Here is a 14,569-nt window from a genome sequence, read left to right on the forward strand (position 1 = left end):
CCTGGCAGCGCGTCTCCTGCCAGCACACGCGCATTTACAGCGCTAAATTAATCACATTTGCTAATTATTATACATTTACATCATTGTAAGCTTCAGGTACTTCATTTATTATTGTTCAATGAACTGTTTGAAACAAAAAAAGGCTGTATTTCAGTAATAATTCAAAATCAAATATATAAATATCAAAATGAAATATATAAAATAATGGTTTCTATTTTAATATCCTTTAAAATATAATTTATTTCTGTGATGTGCAGCTGTATTTTCAGCATCATTCCTCCAGTCTTCAGTGTCACATGATCTTTAGAAATCATGAAAATATGATGATTTATTCTTAGAACTATTAATAGTTGTGCTACCAAATATTATTTTGGAATCTGCGATACTTTTTACAGGATTCTTCGATGCATAATTTTTTTAAGAACAGCGTTTATTTAAAATTATTAAAAATTTACTGACCCCAAACTATTGAACTATAGTGAATATTGTTTGGAAATATTAATATTCTAAATAAATGCCCTTCTTTTTAACTTTTTATTCATCAAAGAATCCTGAAAAAAGTATCACAGATTCCAAAATAATATTTATCAGCAAAACTGTTGATAATTCTAATAATAAATCATTATATTATTCCGATTTCTGAAGATCATGTGACACTGAAGACTGGAGAAATGATGCTGAAAATATAGCTGCACATCACATGAATAAATTACACTTTCATGTATATTAAAATAGAAAAAATTTAATAATATTTCACAATATTACATGTTTTCCAGTATTTTTGATCAAATAAATGCTGTCTTGATGAGTAAAATAAATTCCTGTAAAAAACATTAAAAATCATTCTGATCCCAAACGCTGACTGGTAGTGTGTGTGTGTGTGTGTGTGTGTGTGTGTGCGTATGTGTGTGTGTGTATGAGCCCACTAACATACTAGGCAAGGCAAGTTTATTTATATAGCACATTTCATGCACAATGGTAATTCAGAGTGTTTTACATAAAAGAAAGTAAAATAATCATAAAGAAAAATTATAACAAAAATAAAACAAGCAATTTTAAAACTTTTAAAATGATTAAAAAATCAACAGAGTAGCGAACATGCTCCGAAGTGCCGATCTGAATCAACCGAGTCGCGAACATGCTCCGAAGTGCCGATCTGAATCAACCGAGTCGCGAACATGCTCCGAAGTGCCGATCTGAATCAACCTAGTCGCGAACATGCTCCGAAGTGCCGATCTGAATCAACCGATCAACCGAGTCGCGAACATGCTCCGAAGTGCCGATCTGAATCAACCCATCAACCGAGTCGCGAACATGCTCCGAAGTGCCGATCTGAATCAAATATTATTTTGGAATCTACAATACTTTTTTCAGGATTCTTCCATGTATAATTTTTTTAAAGAACAGCGTTTATTCCAAATATAAATCTCTTCTAATAATATTAATCTTTGATTTCACTTCTTATCAATTTAACACATCCTGAATAAAAGGTTCTAAAATCTAATAAAGAATACAATTTCTTATAAAAAAAAGAAAGGATAAAGATTTACCTAGTCGCGAATATGCTCCGAATTGCCGATCTGAATCAACCGAGTTGGAACAGGCTCCGAAGTGCCGATCTGAATAAACCTATCAACCTAGTCGCAAACATGCTCCGAATTGCCGATCTGAATCAACTGAGTCGCGAACAGGCTCCGAAGTCCCGATCTGAAAACTTTACCAAAGAATGTAAAAAATAACTATATTTCTCTATTAAATCTACAACTCTATGAAAGACTCAGATCACGTATCTAAAAATAAATCGCTATTCTAATAATATTAATCTTTGATTTCACTTCTTATCAATTTAACACATCCTGAATAAAAGATTCTAAAATCTAATAAAGAATAAAATTTCTTATAAAAAAAGAAAGGATAAAGATTTACCGAGTCGCGAATATGCTCCGAATTGCCCATCTGAATCAACCGAGGTGGAACAGGCTCCGAAGTGCCGATCTGAATAAACCTATCAACCTAGTCACAAACATGCTCCGAATTGCCGATCTGAATCAACTGAGTCGCGAACAGGCTCCGAGGTCCCGAGCTGAAAACTTTACCAAAGAATGTAAAAAATAACTATTTCTCTATTAAATCTACAGCTATATGAAAGACTCAGATCACGTATCTAAAAATAAATCGCTATAGTAAAAGAGAAATAATGAGAGGAGTGAAGTTTCCTACCGTTCTGCTGTGTTTGGTCCTGGCAGCGCGTCTCCTGCCAGCACACGCGCATTTACAGCGCTAAATTAATCACATTTGCTAATTATTATACATTTACATCATTGTAAGCTTCAGGTACTTCATTTATTATTGTTCAATGAACTGTTTGAAACAAAAAAAAGGCTGTATTTCAGTAATAATTCAAAATCAAATATATAAATATCAAAATGAAATATATAAAATAATGGTTTCTATTTTAATATCCTTTAAAATATAATTTATTTCTGTGATGTGCAGCTGTATTTTCAGCATCATTCCTCCAGTCTTCAGTGTCACATGATCTTTAGAAATCATGAAAATATGATGATTTATTCTTAGAACTATTAATAGTTGTGCTACCAAATATTATTTTGGAATCTGCGATACTTTTTACAGGATTCTTCGATGCATAATTTTTTTAAGAACAGCGTTTATTTAAAATTATTAAAATTTACTGACCCCAAACTATTGAACTATAGTGAATATTGTTTGGAAATATTAATATTTTAAATAAATGCCCTTCTTTTTAACTTTTTATTCATCAAAGAATCCTGAAAAAAGTATCACAGATTCCAAAATAATATTTATCAGCAAAACTGTTGATAATTCTAATAATAAATCATTATATTATTCCGATTTCTGAAGATCATGTGACACTGAAGACTGGAGAAATGATGCTGAAAATATAGCTGCACATCACATGAATAAATTACACTTTCATGTATATTAAAATAGAAAAAATTTAATAATATTTCACAATATTACATGTTTTCCAGTATTTTTGATCAAATAAATGCTGTCTTGATGAGTAAAATAAATTCCTGTAAAAAACATTAAAAATCATTCTGATCCCAAACCCTGACTGGTAGTGTGTGTGTGTGTGCGTGTGTGTGTGTGTGCGTATGTGTGTGTGTATGAGCCCACTAACATACTAGGCAAGGCAAGTTTATTTATATAGCACATTTCATGCACAATGGTAATTCAGAGTGTTTTACATAAAAGAAAGTAAAATAATCATAAAGAAAAATTATAACAAAAATAAAACAAGCAATTTTAAAACTTTTAAAATGATTAAAAAATCAACAGAGTAGCGAACATGCTCCGAAGTGCCGATCTGAATCAACCGAGTCGCGAACATGCTCCGAAGTGCCGATCTGAATCAACCGAGTCGCGAACATGCTCCGAAGTGCCGATCTGAATCAACCGAGTCGCGAACATGCTCCGAAGTGCCGATCTGAATCAACCCATCAACCGAGTCGCGAACATGCTCCGAAGTGCCGATCTGATTCAAATATTATTTTGGAATCTACAATACTTTTTTCAGGATTCTTCCATGTATAATTTTTTTAAAGAACAGCGTTTATTCCAAATATAAATCTCTTCTAATAATATTAATCTTTGATTTCACTTCTTATCAATTTAACACATCCTGAATAAAAGATTCTAAAATCTAATAAAGAATACAATTTCTTATAAAAAAAAAGAAAGGATAAAGATTTACCGAGTCACGAATATGCTCCGAATTGCCGATCTGAATCAACCGAGGTGGAACAGGATCCGAAGTGCCGATCTGAATAAACCTATCAACCTAGTCGCAAACATGCTCCGAATTGCCGATCTGAAAACTTTACCAAAGAATGTAAAAAATAACTATATTTCTCTATTAAATCTACAACTCTATGAAAGACTCAGATCACGTTTCTAAAAATAAATCGCTATAGTAAAAGAGAAATAATAAGAAGAGTGAAGTTTCCTACCGTTCTGCTGTGTTTGGTCCTCACGTGTGTCTCCGCCCCTCACACGCACGTTTACAGCGCTAAATTAATCATCTTTGCTAATTATTATACATTTACATCATTGTCAGCTTCAGGTACTTCATTTATTATTGATCAATGAACTGTTTGAAACAAAAAAAGGTTGTATTTCAGTAATAATTCAAAATTATCAAAATAAAATATATAAAATAATGGTTTCTATTTTAATAGCCTTTAAAATATAATTTATTTCTTTGATGTGCAGCTGTATTTTCAGCATCATTCCTCCAGTCTTCAGTGTCACATGATCTTTAGAAATCATGAAAATATGATGATTTATTCTTAGAACTATTAATAGTTCTACCAGTTTGGTAGTAGTACTACCAAATATTATTTTGGAATCTGCGTTACTTTTGTTAGGATTCTTCGATGTATAATTTTTTTTTAAGAACAGCGTTTATTTAAAATTATTAGAAATTTACTGACCCCAAACTATTGAACTATAGTGAATATTGTTAGGAAATATATTTTAAATAAATGCCCTTCTTTTTAACTGTTTATTCATCAAATAATCCTGAAAAAAGTACCACAGATTCCCAAATAATATTTATCAGCAAAACTGTTGATAATTCTAATAATAAATCATTATATTATTCTGATTTCTGAAGATCATGTGACACTGAAGACTGAAGGAATGATGCTGAAAATATAGCTGCACACCACATGAATAAATTACACTTTCATGTATATTAAAATAGAAAAATGTTAATAATATTACTAGGGCCGGGACTTTAACGCGTTAATTGAGATTAATTAATTACACAAAAAATAACGCGTTAACTAAGATTAATTAATTACAGAAAAAAAAATCCCGAATTTTTAACAACTTATTTTTGCACCGCGGAACGTTTCTCACTGGATGAGTTTCGGCGGGACCGATTATACTGAAGCACCAACTAGCGTTCGCTTCGCATATCACCGCAGCAGCACATCGAGCATCAAGTATCACCTCAACGCAAAACATATAGCAGCTAGCGTTGACTTTTTACTTTATGTTGAACTATGTATTATTTTGTTGGTGCAACAGTTTATGTTGAACTCTTTAATGTTTTGGCCAAGGTTATTGAGAGTTGGACTTAGTATGTTATGGCCTCTGAAGCAACAGAGAGATGTTTTCTAATAGTCAGTGTTTCCAATGTTCTGAATGTAATTGACAGTATTGTGTTTTACTTAAAAAATACTTTACAGAAGGTTCCAGCACCTATAAGCTTCCTGAATTTCTGAAATGTACTATTTCTAAATTGTTTCTAAATATGCTATTGCTATACTTCATGGCAAAAATTGCACTGGTCTGCTAGACTTGGTTGAACAAAAAGAAACAATATTTTGTTGCTTAATGCTTATCTATTCAGTCATTATTCAATGGTATACTATAAATCCATGTGAAAAAAAATTACTTCTCACTGTTCTCAGATCAAATATTTATATGCGATTAAAATGCGATTAATTTCGATTAATTAATTACAAAGCCTCTAATTAATTAGATTAATTTTTTTAATCGAGTCCAGGCCCTATTTATAATATATTTATTTAACCCTCTAACCTTAGCTTTCACTATTCTAAATCTACTCTTTTAAAAAAAAAAAAAAAAACTAGATCGGGACTCCGAAGCACCTTTCGCAAATCATTTGAGATCAGGACTTCTGAGTGAGTTTGCAAAATATTTGATTCAGATCGGGACTCCTAAACGCATTTTGCGAATTATTTGAGATCAGGACTTCGGAGTGAGTTTGCAAAACATTTGATAGATCTGGACTCAGAAGCGCATTTCGCGAATCATTTGAGATCACTTCGGAGTGAGTTTGCAAAAGATTTGATTCAGATCGGGACTCAGAAGCGCCTTTCGCGAATTATTTGGGATCAGGAATTTGTAGTGAGTTTGCAAAACATTTGATTCAGATCGGGACTCTGTTTCGGGAATCACTCCCACCCAGCAATAACTCCTTGAAAAGACATCAAAAAGACGCCATTGGCAGACGTCGTTAAAATGTCCATCTTAATTCTAAAGCCTTACATTTAATTTCAAGAATAAATTAATTATTAGGCTACGTAAAAATGTCATTATAGGCCTATTATTAGCCTATTAATAATTACTCTCAAAATAGGACAACTGACAAAAAAGTAACAGCAAAACACATTTAATAATACGTCAGATATAGGCCATAACAACAACAACGAAAATATATATATATATTTAATATATATCTATTCATTTTTATCACCTTTGTCTGTTCATTATCATAATAAAAAAACAGTAACTTTAAACACAAACACACACTGCTCAGTGTTTATGTAGTAAAATCTGTACTGTTAAGCGTTATCACGTTACTGCCCTGATGTAAAACATTTTCTTTTATGTGGATATTGGAAGCCAGTGAAGTATGTAAATAATATTTACAGAAAAAAATGATTTTGTGTCAAATGAGAGACCCAACTTTAGTTTGAGTTTCGTTCTAGCCTAAAATGATCATTCGTTTTGGCTTGTGAATTTATATCTTTTAATTATATTTTCTAAATACTGTTAAATTTAAAGGATTTGTTGTGGAGCAAAGGGAACTTAAATAGCCTAACTATGTTTACATTGTTTATTATTATTATTATTTATCATATATTTATTTGACCCTCTAACTTTAGCATTCACTATTCTAAATCTACTCTTTAAAAAAACTAGATCGGGACTCCAAAGCGCCTTTCGCAAATCATTTGAGATCAGGACTTCTGAGTGAGTTTGCAAAATATTTGATTCAGATCGGGACTCCGAATCGCGTTTCGCGAATTATTTGAGATCAGGACTTCGGAGTGATTTTGCAAAACATTTGATAGATCGGGACTCAGAAGCGCATTTCGCGAATCATTTGAGATCACTTCGGAGTGAGTTTGCAAAATATTTGATTCAGATCGGGACTCAGAAGCGCCTTTCGCGAATTATTTGGGATCAGGAATTTGGAGTGAGTTTGCAAAACATTTGATTCAGATCGGGACTCCGAAGCAAGTTTGGCGAATCACTCCCACCCAGCAATAACTTGTTGAAAAGACATCAAAAAGACGTCATTGGCAGACGTTGTTAAAATGTCCATCTTAATTCTAATGCCTTACATTTTATTTCAAGAATAAATTAATTATTAGGCTACGTAAAAATTCAATTATAGGCCTATTATTAGCCTATTAATAATTACTGGGAAAATAGGACAACTGACAAAAAAGTAACAACAAAACACATTTAATAATACGTCAGATATAGGCCATAACAACAACAAAGAAAAAAAATATTGATGTATCTATTTAATATATATCTATTTATTTTTATCACCTTTGTCTGTTCATTATCATAATAAAAAAACAGTAACTTTAAACACAAACACACACTGCTCAGTTTTTATGTAGTAAAATCTGTACCTTTAAGCGTTATCACCTTACTGCCCTGATGTAAAACATTTTCTTTTATGTGGATATTGGAAGCGAGTGAAGTACGGAAACAATATTTAAAGAAAAATTTGATTTTGTGTCGAATGAGAGACACAACTTCAGTTTCAGTTTCGTTCTAGCCTAAAATGATCATTCGTTTTGGCTTGTGAATTTTTAACTTTTAATTATATTTTCTAAATACTGTTCAATTTAAAGGATTTCTTGTGGAGCGAGGGGAACTTAAATAGCCTAACTATGTTTACATTGTTTATTATTATTATTTATCATATATTTATTTGACCCTCTAACCTTAGCATTCACTATTCTAAATGTACTCTTTAAAAAAAATAAAATAAATAAAAATAAAAAACTAGATAGGGACTCCGAGGTGCGTTTGGCAAATCATTTGAGATCAGGACTTATGAGTGAGTTTGCGAAAGATTTGATTCAGATCGGTACTCTGTTTCGGGAATCACTCCCAGCCAGCAATAACTCCTTGAAAAGACATCAAAAAGACGCCATTGGCAGACGTCGTTAAAATGTCCATCTTAATTCTAAAGCCTTACATTTAATTTCAAGAATAAATTAATTATTAGGCTACGTTAAAATGTCATTATAGGCCTATTATTAGCCTATTAATAATTACTCTCAAAATAGGACAACTGACAAAAAAGTAACAACAAAACACATATAATAATACGTCAGATATAGGCCATAACAACAACAACGAAAATATATATATATATATATATATATATATATATATATATATATATATATATATATATATATATTTAATATATATCTATTCATTTTTATCACCTTTGTCTGTTCATTATCATAATAAAAAAACAGTAACTTTAAACACAAACACACACTGCTCAGTGTTTATGTAGTAAAATCGCACCCGATTCGAACGTTGTCACTCGATTGAATGGGGCGTTATCAGCGGTTATCAGTCCATAGGTATGGGCCAGGAGGGGCCTCTTGCGCCTACTAGCACCCACAAATATACAGGAAAAGACTCCAGATCCAATCCCAGAATTCCTGCTCACCGGTAATCGGAAGTCTACTGGACGAACGCGGCGATATTTCCTGCTTAATATTTTCAGGTAAGACTATTACAATTATAAAACTGAGCATTTAAACTGTAATGGAAAACAATACATACACTCGTATTGCGTGTCATGATTGTTGACATGAGATAACCATATAGCGAAACGTTATCGCTAACATTAGGCCATATTACGTTATTAGCCTGTCCTTAAGTTAACGTTGCATGCTTTATGTGAGCGTTAACGTTGCTTTATTTACGTCTGAAGCTAATGGGGGAATTTAGTTTCTAGTTAAACGCAAAGTTAAACTGTAAACATTTAAAAACTTTTTACACTCTTAAAGGCTTATTGCATATTGTGTATGCTCGATAACGCCTCACTGAAGCCAGATCATAGGCTTAATGTAACCCATATTGACTTGAGAGAAATATTAAACACAAGACGTATTTTACGGCTGTTTGGAAACCTTGGGATCTTGACTAGAGTGTAAAATAAAGTTCTGTGGGTTTGGATCTATCTATCTATCTATCTATCTATCTATCTATCTATCTATCTATCTATCTATCTATCTATCTGTCTGTCTCTCTCTCTTTCTCTCTATACTAGCTAGCCAGCTATTTATATATTTATATAATTTATCTATATATCTATCTATATATATATGTAAAAATGTTTTGCTAGCTGTCTGTCTATCTGTCTGTCTCGATCTTTCTCTCTCACTCGATCTATCTATCTAATCTTGAACTTGAACTTGAAAAATAAAACCCAAAGGTCTGTCTATCTGTTTAGCTGTCTGTCTGCCTGCCTGTGTTACATTAATGTCTCTTTACCTAACTTTTTTGTCTCCCTTTACAGCATACATTTCCAGCTGGTTGCAGGACTTCTGTGGCAAGTTTGTTTTATTACTTCCATGATCTATGTCTTTGTTGAACTATCCAAAATTTGGTTTTGGGCAGTTTAGAATTTATTGTTCACTCTTGTGCAAGTTTCTCTCTGTTTATGTTTTAGGTTGAAGATGGCGCAGAGAGGTAAGCCTTAACAGTTGATGATCTAGAAGCATTAGGCAAGAGTGTCTGAGAACAATGGTATGATCTGCAACACTGTCTTTTTATTACTGATTTATTACTGACTATCTATTTCTTTCTTTGTTGTTATTCAACAAGAGAGAACTCCCATTAATGGGAATCAAAATGAAACCCTGAAATCATGTTTTAAGGATGGAATGACACGAGTTGGTTCAGAATTAATACCAAGAGCTGCATCAGCTACTGGTTTGGACACCAGTGTCGTAGAAATAAGGTTTACTTTTGTGCCACACTAACAAACATCATGTCAAATAAATAAATCATTCTGCTGCACTGCTTGTATAAATGATGTGTTTTGTTAACATTCAGTTTAATTGGTGTAATACACTTTTTCAGAACTGGATTGGTAATTACAAAAGATCTCAAACTAATGCTTCGTCTGAGCCCCGGCCATCAAAGGCCAAAGTTCAAATTAGAGAGCTGTCGCCTTACAATCATTTTTATAGGGACATATTCAAAAACAAAGGTGAGAAACAAAATTTTAAGACTGTTTTTATTCTTTTTATACTGAATTGTTTCTTTTCATACATGGTGGCCTTGTTGACATAAGGTTTATGAGGGTCATGAAAAGTCATGAAACAGATTTTCATGATAGTATTTGGGAAGTACAGTACTTCACTCACACAAATTACATTCATCAGTTTAAGAATGCTGAGTGTATTGAAAAGAATCATCAGGGCATCTACTTTACACCTTATCTTGTTTTTACAGAGTTGTTACAGATAAATGGTTTTCACAACCCAAGTACTGATTATCTTTGTATGAATTTACTTTAAAAAAGGAGATGCTGACTCTAATGCGTTAAGTTTTCTGTGCATCTATTTTTTCCTCAGGCACAATGAATGATATTAAGGGCAGGTGCGCCACATTGGGGGAAGATGCAAAGCAAAAATACATTCAAGAGGCAGCAGCACTGAGGGCACATGGGCAGGCACAGGACCTAAACCCTGAGATGAGGGATGCCCGAATTAAAATGCACTTAAAGAAGCTGAAGTTAGAGGTTTGGAAACAGGATTCATTTGCCAGGCATTAGTGGTATTCTTAAAGTATTAGATTGAAGGATGATCAACAGCAATTGTGGTGTGTGCAGAACATTGTGTTAGACAACTGGATAGTTTATCTCTAGTTTTTATCATAATTTTCAACTGTCAAAGACTATCATTATCAAAAATTAAAATTTAGTTATCCCTCTGTCTCAGGTTTGATTTACATCCATTTCTGAAACGAAAAACCCAGAGTTTTCCTAAATCCGCTTTCTGAAATGGAACCCAGGAAAACCTGCTTTTATCTTATGATTGATTATCAGCAAGATCTGAGATCAATTGATGTGCAATATCCCACATATTCCTTTGGCAACAGTTAAAAATGAACAAGCTGCCTTTGATATGTTGCTTTAAATTTCACGAGTTCACATCTACGTATATTAATTCAGTAAGGTTATGCGTATTTGGCGTGCTGTCCGGGTGGAGGGCTCCGAGCTCGGGATGAGGCCCGAACCCAGAGTACTCCCCCCGGTTGTGGTAAGAGTAGATGGATCTATGGTGAGGAGGATGGGGTGGAGGAGGGATGCTGAAAACTGTCAATGAACAGAGGTAGGTTCTGCTGTTATTTATGCCTTATCATGAGTTGATTACTGATTGGTCTCCACTTGTGTTAATCAGGTTAATGAACTGCGACTGCTTCTCCCGAACTTTGTTATAAAACTACATATAGTGATGAGTAGGATTTAAATTAACTGGCTTGACTTTCAAAATGTTTGTGTTTTTCCTTTGGTAGATAGAGGCAATTTGTGCTGTGTCTGCCGCGTCCATTTTGATGATAAGAAGAAGAATGCAAGAAAGAAGTGGCGTTCATGGTCTCAGTGCACAGTGTGCCAATCATGGTCACACACAGCATGTGGCTTTAAAAAGAACAAGTGCGTTCACTGCCAGGGTCAAGACACCATGCAAACACCCTGAAGATGTATCTTGTTACTTGTTTGGGTTGTTTTTACTGTATGGACGGCCCCCAACCCATCCATACAAACAAACACACACACACAATACATACATATGCTGCAAATTTATTGTAATGACCATACTTCACACGTAAGAAGAAAATTGTGATCTTTTTGTTATTTTCATTCACCCCAATTTTTATTTATTTTTGTTGTTTGTTGGCACCATCAATGTGTTCTCCTTTATATAGGACTTATGTGGGGACCAATAAAGTTATATTGTACTGAATTGAGTCTACATATATATATATATATATATATATATATATATATATATATATACACACCTGTTTCATCATTGGTTCAGTAGGGCTGGGTTTTAGCAAGGACCTCACCATAATATTCACAACAGCTGGTCAGAGTATGATTTCATGTTATGATTAGATGCCTCACATAACTTTACATTTTTTCACAGTTTTGCTGTCACTAGGAGATGCTTGGCACAAAAATATATTGAAAAGATGGTTACTGGTACTTGTAGAAACTTTGGTATACAGCTGAACACTACAATTTTTTTATTTTAAATTTAAATGGTTTCTATGGCATTGCTTACTTCCACTCTGAAGTATTTTCATCACAATTACTGTTACGCTTTTATTTTAATGATAAACATTTAAGAGAAAATGTGAAGGGTATCATTTTATCTGTGTTAAGGATACCAATTGTTTCTCCTTGGATTCAGATAAATAAAGTTTATTGTCAGTTTATGTGAGGGAGGACTGGTGTGTTCCACTTTTGTTTGCAGTTGTCTGCCATGGGTAGACTACATTTCAATTCAAAGTGCTGTCGGTCACAATTATATTTATTATATATAATTAATTATGAATTTAAAATCTGATTCGTTTATCTGGTTTGCAAATTAGGGTTGTAAAATTATATATTTACTGAACATATAAAATATCTAGTATAGCCAAACTATTAATTACATTGCATCTAGATGAATGCAAAGAAATTAATTGACATGCTTTCAAACATGCTTTTAAATGACACATGAGTTTTGGTAACGTGGACTGAGAAAACATTTAACCATCTTCTGCTCAGAAACCTTGTAAAAACTTTAACTTTTACCAGCAATCTTCAAATTATCTTATTTTATGTTCAACATAAGAAAGCAACTAATAGAGGTTTGGAATGACATGAGGGTGAGTAGATGACAGAATTTTCATTTTTGGGTGAACCATACCATAATTAGAAAGCATATATATATATATGTATAAGCCATGTGTGTACCAAACAAATGCAAAATGAGTCTCTCTCTCTCTCTGTGTGTGTGTGTGTGTGTGCGCGCGGACAAGGTATTTGTCATGTTGTGGGTCCATAAATCTGTTTACAAAGTCAGAAACAAACAAACAAGAAAATAGCTTCTTTTTATATAGGCTATGCCTATTGAGACTTCAAATGTAGCTCTCTGAATATACACCTGAGATGGCTTGTGCATGTGAAATGAGAAAATTTAAACTTTGTCGTAGAGCTAAACCACATATATTGTTAGAAGGGTCTTGACCTGGAGAGTAACATATGTAAGTATGAAGATTCTACATGGCTCCTGTTTTGAAACACTGACCTTTGAAACATCACCTTGGTGCATATTTTAAGGCTTATAATTAAGCAATAAAAAGGGCTACACACATGGGGCTAACTGTTATAGAGAGCTCTTGTCCTCATTTATGATGTGAATATATTCAACAGCTTGGGATATTTTCAAATCTGGTTAAAAGTAATTTGAACCCATTTAAAATTTAGACATTTAAAATCTGATTACATAGATATGTTAACAATCCACCTGAACTCCACACTGTACTCTCAACTCACTATTTGCAATATCCAAATCTAAGAAAAACACGAATGTTTTAAAAACTACAATTCCCTAAAGCTACGCAATGCAGCTTGATACAAATCACTGAATTAGGGTTGAAATTAGGGTTGTAAAAAGATATATCTACTGAATATATCAAATATCTAGTACAACCAATCTATTAATTACACCTCATCTAGATGATTTACGTTAAGAAAATATAAATATATTTGTTTGTTTAAGACTTTTTAGCTGAAACGTAGAACCCGCAAACCCCATCCACAACACAATGAACTTCCGTAACCTCCTGCTACCAAAAATGTATTTCTCTGAATCGAAGGAGAAATGTGCAAAACTTATATTAACATAACGTACTGTTGAGTTATCTGTTTGTTGTTGTTTTTTCGTGGACAAATGTTGAATTTATCATTTTAATAAAATTGTCTTGTGAATAAAATACTTTTGGGCGGAACTACGTTATGCAAGCCACGTGGTTTCAGCGATAGCAGCCATGGCAACGAACAAACTTAATGTAATATATTCACTGAACGAAGAAAGTGAAAATAAAATGAAAGCAGCCAATTTGAAGAAGAGAAAAAATGTGTTCAATTACATAGGCTTGGATCACATTTTTTTTTAGATTAGATTAGATTCAACTTTATTGTAATTTTTCAGAGTACAAGTACAGAGCTAAAGAAATGCAATCTAACCAGAAGTGCAAGAATATAGTGTTTTATATACATAAAAGTGCAGAGTAAGTAAAGCTATGATATACAGAATGTACAGTGGAGTTGCTATATACAATATTGATCGGAGTATATACAGAATATAAATATGAATGCAATGTAGGGATTGTATGTACATTATGAACAGAGCAATGAAGGATTATATATACATTATGAACAGCAGGAACGTGAGAACAGTGGTAATACAGATGGATGAGTGTGCAAAAGTATTGTTGAACAATGTATTCTATGCAAAATAACAGTAGTGCAATATTTTTTATAGAAATATTTTGCTGTGCTTGTAGAGTAACAATTATAGACAGTTTATTTTTTAATCTCATAATTATATTATATTATATGTCTATAATGTCTGGTACATGTGGGTGAAACATCACAGTGGCTTGATGTCATTTTCTTTCCAGCTGTTGGATACCTTGAATGCAGCTTACTGCAGTC

General features: G+C 33.0%; 1 protein-coding gene and 1 long non-coding RNA gene across 2 annotated transcripts in view; both read left to right on the top strand.

The window, feature by feature from the left end:
• LOC127978687 (glutathione S-transferase A) overlaps positions 1-14,569 on the top strand; it is a 209,307-nt gene that overhangs the window by 121,950 nt on the left and 72,788 nt on the right. The gene's annotated exons all lie outside the window — the stretch shown is intronic.
• On the top strand, positions 9,992-11,746 carry LOC127978715 (uncharacterized). Its single transcript, XR_008158621.1, has 3 exons — positions 9,992-10,063; positions 10,431-10,597; positions 11,374-11,746. It is a non-coding gene; the product is annotated as an uncharacterized LOC127978715 (long non-coding RNA).

The sequence above is a fragment of the Carassius gibelio genome, chromosome B19 (genome assembly GCF_023724105.1).
Source record: "Carassius gibelio isolate Cgi1373 ecotype wild population from Czech Republic chromosome B19, carGib1.2-hapl.c, whole genome shotgun sequence".
Classification (NCBI taxonomy): Eukaryota; Metazoa; Chordata; class Actinopteri; order Cypriniformes; family Cyprinidae; genus Carassius; species Carassius gibelio.